Source organism: Pteropus vampyrus, unplaced genomic scaffold (assembly GCF_000151845.1).
Source record: "Pteropus vampyrus isolate Shadow unplaced genomic scaffold, Pvam_2.0 Scaffold232, whole genome shotgun sequence".
NCBI lineage: Eukaryota > Metazoa > Chordata > Mammalia > Chiroptera > Pteropodidae > Pteropus > Pteropus vampyrus.
The window spans coordinates 1,003,277-1,012,370 of record NW_011889013.1 but is presented as its reverse complement, the minus strand read 5'-3'; positions in this window follow the sequence as shown (position 1 = coordinate 1,012,370).

Sequence of the window (9,094 nt, the reverse complement as noted above, 5' to 3'; positions counted from 1 at the left end):
GGGGTCACCTGCCACCATCGTTGTGGCTCACTGTCGACAGCCAGGCTGAGCGAGTCGGGACGCGGAGGTGCCAGGAGAAAGTGCACGATTCGCCCTGCCACTCTCTTGCTTCTGCAGGAGTCTTCGCCAGCAGCTGGACTGAATTTTAAAGCACATCGACGTTGTGACGTTGCGTGGACACAGGTCCCACGTGACTCTGTGGCTATCCCGGTGGACTGTAAGTACCTCTCGTCCTTCCACTGTCAACCTTCCAGCGTCTTCTGAATTGACCTTCCTCTCGCTGGTTCCATCTTTCTCCCAGTCTGGGAGGCTCCGCTTCGCTAAAGCCAACCTCTCATCGGCTTTCAGGCTCAACTGATTCTTTCTTTGTCACCTCTCTCCTGCCCATCCTGCTGTGTCATGCGTGCTCCTGCTACGAGACTCAACCATGTGTTACCTCACATCACGATCATGTCGCCTACCTGCTTCTGGATGCTCTCGCCTGATCCGTAGTTCCCAGGGCCTCCCAGGTTTCCCGTTAACCGGGTTTATATCTTTCCTATTAAAAATAGTCCACGGCTCCTCATAAATGCTTAATCTTCAGGAAGGAATTTAGAACTTTTCACCTTCTTTCCTCTCACTGCTCTGCCTCCCTCCAACAGCCCAGGGCTTCTGACTGCACATGCTGAGGTTGCTTGTCTTGTACCAGAAAGGAATTCCCTCTCTGTCCAAAGCCATTTGTCTGGTTGCCTCTGACCTGTCTTTACTGTGCCCTTGAAACCAGCCCTGAGGGACTGCCAGACCCCGAGCGCCCTCAGTATTAAGAAGAGGCTTCCCCCTCATCAATCTGGCACAGTCTGCCCAACTTCATGTGTCACATATCATTGTGTTAAGCCTCCTAATATGACACTGATGCCATTGGCATTTCCCTGGCTCCAGATGCAGTTCCCCTAATACTCACAGGAACCAATTAGCCTGAAATTGGGGAGGGCAACAGAAGTCTCAGTGAAAAGTTTTTCAAGAGGCAAGAGAGCGTTACCTTTTATTCGGAATCGTGACTCTCTTCCAGGAGCAAATCATACCTACGACCCACTTTTACCTCCCAGGACCCTTGATTCTTGTTCCCCCAAATGGTTATTCAGAGGAGATCAGGCTAGAATAAAAAGTAAAAATAATCTTCAAGGGAAAAATATATGGGGAAAGATCTTATAAAAAGATACCTTGGAGCCTAAAAGATCCCTGCTTAATTATTCATTAAGCGATAATTATTTGCAAGATGCCTGATACATATTATATAATTAAATCTTCATAACGACCTCATAGAGTACATCATTTAGTGTCCGTATGGTAGACAAGGAAACTAAGGTGCAGAATTTAACCAAATCCATTCAGATTTATGAATAAAGAAGCTGGGATTAAAACTCGATTTATATAATTCTCACATAATATTATTTCCCATAGCACCTCTCAGACAACTAGTGATAGTCCTAGTCCATCCTTCATTCAACAAATATAACAAATATTTATTACCTCTAATGTCACCTGGTCATGTGTTAGGGACCAGTGTTCAATGATGAAGAACACATATATTTAGGCATCAAGAATGTTAAAGTTTTCATAGTGTGATTGAAGGCATAAAGGGACAGACAGGCAATTAGCATACAGAATGACAATTATTGTGAAAAGGGAAATACAGAGCATGTCATCCACAAATGATGCTTTTTAAAAGAAAAGGGTGTCAAAACTGATACTTGAAGGATGAGTAAAAGTGAGTAAAAAGAAGGACAAAAAACAAAGTTCCCAGGGAGAAACAACACATGCAAAAGCCCAGATCCAAGAGAGGAAATGGAGCCCTAAGATATTGACTATAGTTGGAGGGTAGTACGCGAGGAAGAAGAGGAAGCTATGGGAGGCAGGGATGGAGGCTGAAGAGTTTGTCGTTCATCCCGAGGACCGTGGAGAGATTCTGAAGGCTTTGAAATCAGGTAATGTCGTGATTAGAAAGATCACACTGGGATTAAAGAGAGGATAAATTGAAATGTAAAGACCGGTAAGAAGGCTGTGCTAGTTACCCAGACAAATGCTGGATGAATCTGGAGTAGAGCAGTTGTCACAGAGAAAAGCAGAAAGATTTGAAAATTTTAGGAGGTTGATTTGGTGACAATCGAAGACTGAATTCATGGCCTCAAGAGTCACCTGCTAGAGCGACCAAGTAAGATCTGCCTTTCTCCTCTTGTGAAGCTTCTGGACTGCCTCTCTAGGGGTGGGGGGCTGTCTTCCATGAGTCTCTCAGAGCTCATTCCCACCTGCCCGTCTTCCCGTCTACCTGAGCACCTACAGAAGTCCAAACCTTTCCTCTCACCCACTAGTCCTCGCTCTTACTCCTTTGTTAGTTGGTATCATATCGCGCTTCTTTTTTAAGTGCCATTTAATGGTACTACCCTCCTTCACTTTTTAGCTTTTGACTATAGCCAAGTGGTCCCAGAGTTGGGAGAGCAACTCTCTCTGTTGAGAGCACCAGTTTTTTGCATCATTGAAGGACTCGTTGGAACATATGGCTCCTGGAGAGAATTTTGGTAAAAACCATGATGATAATCCCTCACCAAGATTTGAGTTAAACAGCTATAAAAGAGAATGGCTGCTTTAGGGGAACTAGTATTTGTTGAGCTCCCACTGGGTTTTCAACATCTGCATACTGACCGTGGAATGCCTTTCTTCTGTCCAGGAAGATCATACAATTCTCTTCTAAGGTTTAAATGCAGCAACAGAGAACCTAGTATCAAACACTTAGTATGTTCTCAAGAAATACTAGCTCGTTGCCTTCTATACTGCGGCCCTTTTGGCAAGCAGGGGTTTTAACTTTAGTTATCCATAGGTCTTGTACTTCAATATTTCCCACTAGATAAACTTGACTTTCTTATGAAAAAGTAAGAGAACAGTGGAAAGGTGTAGGTGTGTGTATCTGTGTAATTCTTATAATAGACAGGCATTCGGGTAGCACTTCACCTTATTTAGTGAGATATGTAAGCCCAGCTTTAAGAGACAAACACATGTAGATGGAGTCTAACTGGCACAAAAGTGATAATGTCCAGATAATAGGCTACAGAATATGTAACAACAGAAATGTCTGCAGGGAGTATTAGTCTCTTTAAAGGCTGAGTTGGATGCTAATGGAATCAGCACAAATATGATAAAACTTGGGGTAGAGACATAAGCAAAATTTCACGCACACACACAAACACAATGAATAAGCATAGCAATCTACCCATCTATCTCTCACACCAGCAATCAGAGTATATATCGGCATTGCTCGTTCTTCCATATCCTGTTGGGAGAGAGGGGTTTTAATTTACAATTTTCTGCTGTATTTTTCCTTAAACCTCTCCTTTCAAATATTTGCATTCAGAAATTAAAATTAAACCCAGTGTGAACACACATTGTTTTGAATTTTCTACGATCCTTTAGGCAGTGGTTAGAGCTGGGGGTAGGGCTGGGGATTGGAAAGAGCTTTTAATTTATTTTCAAAGCCTGAATTCTACTTATATATTTCTGAGAAACTGCCAAACACTTGGAAATGCCTCCCTTGAGTTTTGGTCTCTCCTTGGCCTTTTCCTCCTCTGCCTGACCTAGATGGCAAATGTAGAGAAATCTAGAAGTTCAGAACTCAAGAGGAACTTAGAGACGGTCTTCAATGATTGTTTATTTTATAGACAATGCAATATACAGGTGATGTATTATTGAATTGCATACTTGAAACCTATATAATTTTATTAACCAATATCATCCCCAATAAATTTAATTAAAAAAAAAAAAAAAGCGGAAACTAAGGTCCAGAAATGAAAAGTGACCTTCTCAAGGTCACATAACTACAAAGTGAGAGTCTGAAATAATCTAGGTCTTTTAGTTCCCGTTCAGAGTTGTTTAGGGAGCAAAACTAATAACTCTGCTTATGCTGCTCCCCTGCTTGATGTGAAGTTCATGATCCCTGTATCCTGACCCCAACTTCCTCTGCTCCCAGGATCACAGGAACCCTCAAACCAGCCCCAGCCACATGAGGAACCCCAAGGTCCCAGACTTCGGTGATCAGACCTGACCGAGTCACGTGCCCTCTCTCTGTCTGAATTTCTTTGAACCTAGAAACAGCAGTGTTTCTTTCTCTTCCTCTCTCTCTAGAGATGACATGTGAGTAGAACTCCATGGAAGGAAGACTTTTATAGTGTTAGAGTCCAGTTCACCACTAAGTGAACCTGATATGCTTGTAAATGAATATACATGACTGAAGACAAGGATGCACGTATATCGGAAGCCAGGCTGACCTGGTGCACTATCTTCCTTCCTGTTCCTGAAACACACCGAGGACACTCACCTCCACACCTTGGCACTTGCTTTCGCCTCTTCCTGGATCCCCCCTCTCCCTGGGATCTGCAGGGTTTGCTCCATCCATCGACTCTTACACGTCTCTTTCCAAATGCCAATCTGTTTGTGAGTCCTTCCCTGATCAGTCTAGTCAAAATAGCCACCGCTGTCCCCAGAATGCCCTATTTATAATTCCCTGCTAATAATTATATTGGCACTTGTTACAACATATTATACTTGTTCTTTGGTATATTGTCTGTCTTTCTGTAAAATGATATAGGCTCCATGAGGGCAGGTGTTTTGTCTGTCCTAGCCTCTGTTACATTATTAGTATCTATACAAGTACCTGGCACATATGGCACCCAATCAATGTTTTCAGTGTGTGAATGAATGAATGAATGAATGCCACATTCCTTCTATTAGACTATGGTGACTTCAGTGTCCTTCGGTGGCTCTCGTCTCTGGGATCCTTCTCTGTTAAGAAGGCTCCTGCTTGGTCAGTATTCATATTTGCCGACATCATCCAAGAGTTTATGGAATTCAGTTATCAGGCTGCACAAAGGGGACCCTACCTTCTCTCTCATTTATTTCTCACTTGGTGATTCAAAAGAACGCTCACGGGGCTGGATGTCAGGGAGACTCAGTACCAGCACATGCAGCCCTCTGATTTTGTAAATCGCTCCACTCATTGGGCCTCGATTCGTTTACCTGGAAACGGTGCCTTCCACCTTTAACAGCTCTGATTTGGAGGAACACTGGTGTTAGGAAGGCTTCACATCACGGAGCTTAGCTGTCTTCTTGGGGATATTGGCACTCTCGTAAAGAGGAGCACCGGAGGGTCTCAGGACAGGACATGAAACAGAGTCCCTGTTACTCAGAGTCAGACACAGTGAAGAGAAAAGAAGGTGAGGCTTGGTGACTGAATCACAAGGTCAGACTAAGGCCAAGGCTAATTTAAGTCCCCTCATTAACTCCTTAAATTCTCCCAAGTGAGAGGACTGGTGAAGGAGCTGGGATAGGGTAGAGGTAGCGAGGGCTCTAATTTACTGCATTATATCAATAATCGAGATGGTGTTTTGGCCTCCACGAACCTTATTCTTTTGTCTTATATTTTATTTGGTTTAGAACTTGGGTGGGAAAGAGAAAGGCTGTTTACTGGGTCTCTTCAATACCCACAACATCAACGTATTAGTCAGTCAACAACACTTACTGAATACCTACTATGCGCCCGGCACTGTGGCAGTAGGGAGGGTGGGTGGGAAACTATTTGTGGAGCACGTGCTCTGAGCAGGTGTGTTCTAGATGCGTTACACGTGTTCTCACTTAAATGGCACATAGACTTTGGAAGCAGGATTATAGTCCCCATCTTACAGATGAGAGCTGTGACTTAAAAAACCATAAAACAGCAACAAATACAAACTTATCCTTGGGAAGCATAGGTAGTAAATTCTGGAACCAGAACATGTACTTTGCTATGCCTGATGCAAAAGTTATATTGTCAGATGTGGCTTCTACTCTCTGACTCTCAGCCTACTGGTGAGAATAGTTAAATTTGAGTCCCACATTACAATACTTCCAAAACTGTGGCCCCTATTCAGCATGAGCTGCAATGGGACAAAATAAGGACTGTGTACTCAGATTGAGGGCTGCAGGCTCTAAACAACTTCCAGCAGAGTGATGGTTGAGTTGAATTTTGCAATGTGAATATGAATCAGGTAATCCCAGATTATTACCTTACCATTTACTATCTGTTTGATATTGAGCAAGTTATGTAACCCCTTTGGGTCTCAGTTCTGTCATTTATAAAATAGAGATAATAACTTAGCCCCACGGGTGTGTAGGGTGGATTAAATGATGTAGCATCAGTACAGTTTCTCAGATGCTCCTTGGCCCAGGGTAAATAATCTTTAGTATTCATGTTCTTTCCATTGGGAGAATTGAAATAAGGAGTGTGAGGTTGAGAAATTATTTTTTTCTGGAAAGACATGAGTCAACTGGACACATCACTGACTTCTGGCCATGAGCTGCTTTGAGAGTGACTTTCACAGGTGACTTCCAGAAATTCAGACTTGATATAATTTCTCAGTGAGACCACCGTGACCGTCCTAAGACCTGAATTCAAAAGATCCTAACATCTGCTTTATCTAGTGCTCATGAGCCTTTTAAAGGGTAGGCAGAACCCAGATGTTCAGGGAACTCATAATGCTTATGTTGTAGTTTATGCAACTCTGATGAGACTGTTACAACCCAGTGTCCCTATGTTCACCCCAGAAAAGCAGAAGGTAATTCTCATTTCTATGAGCACTCACGGTGCTTTGAAACATTTTTCATCACCAAAATATAAATGGAGGGTAATTTCAATTTTATTTGTTTAGTTCTTGATTGTTTCTGTCTCTCTTTTTATGGAATAAAAAAAGGGAGTGTTGCTTACTATATTTGGCTTGGGATGAAAACAAAACTGTGTCCTCAAATTGTCTTATAAAGATCATGGTTGCATTGTTTCCTGGACAGGATGATAAGTGGCCAAGTCTTGCAAAAAAAAAAAAAAAGTTTAAAGTAAAAATTGACTAATGAGATCTCTGTTTCCCTCTTGCTTCTGAACAGAAAGCAATTCGAAGAATACAATAAAACAATCTGAAAAAGTCCAATGTGGATTTCACATCTCCCTCGCCGTTCACGTTCCCAAGCAGCTGTTCGTGGAGGGGAAGGGATCTAAGCATCTTTGGAACCGCTTAGAGTGCCAATAATTATGTTCTCAGCTTTGGCGTGGACCCATCTTCTGTGTTGCTCACGGTGAGAAGAATGAACCACCTACATCTGGAACGCTTGGTCATGTGTTAAAATGAAGAATTGTGGTCCCATTTCAGGCAGACTTTGCATCGGCAGCACTGGGGATGCAGCCTGGCAGCTGTTTCTTATTTTATTTTATTTTATTTTATTTATTATTTTATTTTATTTTATTTTATTTTATTTTATTTTATAACAAGCTTATCAAGGTATTCCTTTTCACACTGAAGTCTGAAGAACACTGACACAAAATCTGTGCTAAAACACAGAATAGAAGATATGATTCTTGGTTTCCCCAATAGTTAAACGAGAAACTAATTTGGCTCCGTTTGGAAAAGAAAAGTCCTCAAAATTAGTAAAAATAAGAGATAAAGACATGTTTTGTAAAAAGCCTGCTCATCTTAAAATCTCCCTTTTTTGTCTGCGGCTTTTCATCTGTGTGGAGTTTTCTCTCGGGATTAACAAAATGTTCCAAATGGCTGCAGTGATTTTGAGCATATCCCCCGAGATCGTATCTCTGCCAAGCTCCAAGGAGAAGAGGACGTGAGAAGTGAGGTCCAGGGGTGGGTGCTGACCATGCAAGGATGAGGCTCTCTGTAGCTCTGGCCTTGGCCCCCTCGCTATTAAACAACTACTTTCCAGCTTGTGTTAGTCATCTTGATCTGCACAACCTTCTTCAGTGCTCCCAGCTGGAATGTCTCTCTCTCCTTCCCAGGCTGTCAAGCTCTTTGAGTGTACTTCATGTATTCCTGTCTGCCTTGCAATGAGTTAAATCAAACAAAATGTCATTTGGGTAATGCTCTCCAAAACGATTTCTCACACACTAGCTCATTAACCACCACTGGAACTGTCCTGGATTTAAGAACTGTCCTGGATTTAAGAAAAGGTGCAGGGACTCAAAAGGTTGAGTGACTTCCCCGAGATTAGGAAGCTAGTTAGTGTTAGAGGCAGATCATCTTTCCATTACACTGTTTTTCATGTGTTTTATGTATCTTTCATCAAACTACAATTTTTTTTTTTAATTAAGCAGCTATATGTGCAAAAAGCATACTTGATACTATGAGGTATAAGGGTGTGATCAGACCTTCTTCCATTAAGAAATCTACAGCCTTTTCAGGTAGTAAATGAGGTTTATAAATAACTTTCAAACAACCTTGCTGTGGTCTGAATGTTTGTGTTCCCCTCTAAAGTCATTTGTCAAAATTCTCATTTGGAAACAGAATCATTGAAGATGTGATTAGTTCAGTTAATATGAGGCCATACTGAAATAGGGTGGTCTCTTAATCCAATCTGACAGGTGTCCTTATCAAAAGGAGGTTCACTCATATGTGGGATACAAAACAGAAAGCAAGAAATGAATGAACGAAATGAACGAACAAACTAATAGACACAGTCAAAAGTATGGTGGTTACCAGAGGGGAAGAGGCATGAGGGAGGATAAAGAGGGAAGAGGGGCAAATATCTGGTGAGAGCAGGAGACCAGACTCTGGTGGTGAGTGCACAATGCAACATACAGATGATACACTGCAGAATTGTACACTTGAAACATATATAATGTCATTCACCAATGTCGCTCAATAAATTTAATTAAAACATAAATGAACTTTAAAAAAGGAAGTTTGGGTGCAGGTACATATATAAAGGGAAGATGATATGAAAAGACACAGGGGAAAAACAGTTATCCACAAGTCAGAGGCAGGTCTGAGAGAGATCCTTCCCCACAACTCTCAGAAGAAACCAGTCCTGCTGATGTTCTGATTCTGAACTTCTAGCCTCTGTATCTGTGAGATAATAGATTTCTGTTTTTTAAGGCACCCAGTGCCTTAAAAATGATATGGCAGCCCTAGCAAACTAATACCGAGCTCTTCTTGCCCCTCTGCTGTACACTTAGGAGTGTTAGGCTGTCTTTGAGTCCAGGCTGAGAAATATTGGAGGAGGAAAAAGAGGAAAGGCATCACCAGTTTGGTGTTAT